Consider the following 1,219-nt stretch of genomic DNA (forward strand, 5'->3'; position numbering starts at 1 on the left):
ACTCTCAAGAGTCTTCTCCAACACCACAGTTCAAAAGCATCAATTCTTCAGCACTCAGCCTTCTTCACAGTCCAACTCTAACATCCATACATGACCACAGGAAAAACCATAGCCTTGACTAGACGAACCTTTGTTGGCAAATAACGGCCCTGCTTTTCAATATGCTATCTAGGTTGGTCATAACTTTCCTTCCAAGGAGTAAGCATCTTTTAATTTCATGGCTGCAGTCACCATCTGCAGTGATTTTGGAGTCCAAAAAAATAAAGTCTGACACTGTGTCCACTGTTTCCCCATCTATTTCCCATGAAGTGATGGGACCAGATGCCATGATCTTTGTTTTCTGAATGTTGAGCTTTAAGCCAACTTTTTCACTCTCCACTTTCACTTTCAACAAGAGGCTTTTGGGGTGGTGTCATCTGCATATCTGAGGTTATTGATATTTCTCCCAGCAATCTTGATTCCAGCTTGTGCTTCTTCTAGCCCAGCATTTCTCATGATGTACTCTGCATAGAAGTTAAATATGGTGACAATATACAGCCTTGACGTACTCCTTCCTATTTGGAACCAGTCTGTTGTTTCACGTCCAGTTCTAACTGTTGCTTCCTGACCTGCATATAGGTTTCTCAAGAGGCAGGTCAGGTGGTCTGGTATTCCCATCTCTTTCAGAATTTTCCACAGTTGATTGTGATCCACACAAAGGCTTTGACATAATCAATAAAGCAGAAATAGATGTTTTTCTGGAACTCTCTTGCTTTTTCCATGATCCAGCAGATGTTGGCAATTTGATCTCTGGTTCCTCTGCCTTTTCTAAAACCAGCTTGAACATCTGGAAGTTCACGGTTCACGTATTGCTGAAGCCTGGCTTGGAGAATTTTGAACATTACTTTACTAGCGTGTGAGATGAGTGCAATTGTGCGGTAGTTTGAGCATTCTTTGGCATTGCCTTTCTTTGGGATTGGAATGAAAACTGACCTTTTCCAGTCCTGTGGCCACTGCTGAGTTTTCCAAATTTGCTGGCATATTGAGTGCAGCACTTTCACAGCATCATCTTTCAGGATTTGAAATAGCTCAACTGGAATTCCATCACCTCCACTAGCTTTTTTCGTAGTGATGCTTTCTAAGGCCCACTTGACTTCACATTCCAGAATGTCTGGCTCTAGGTGAGTGATCACACCATCGTGATTATCTTGGTCGTGAAGATCTTTTTTGTACAGTTCTT

The 1,219-nt window shown here is 42.0% G+C and overlaps 1 protein-coding gene across 1 annotated transcript in view; it reads left to right on the forward strand.

Annotated features, from left to right (window-relative positions):
- SLC5A2 (solute carrier family 5 (sodium/glucose cotransporter), member 2) overlaps positions 1-1,219 on the forward strand; it is a 10,792-nt gene that overhangs the window by 2,831 nt on the left and 6,742 nt on the right. The gene's annotated exons all lie outside the window — the stretch shown is intronic.

This window comes from Bison bison, unplaced genomic scaffold, assembly GCF_000754665.1.
Source record: "Bison bison bison isolate TAMUID 2011002044 unplaced genomic scaffold, Bison_UMD1.0 scf7180017864072, whole genome shotgun sequence".
Lineage (NCBI taxonomy): Eukaryota > Metazoa > Chordata > Mammalia > Artiodactyla > Bovidae > Bison > Bison bison.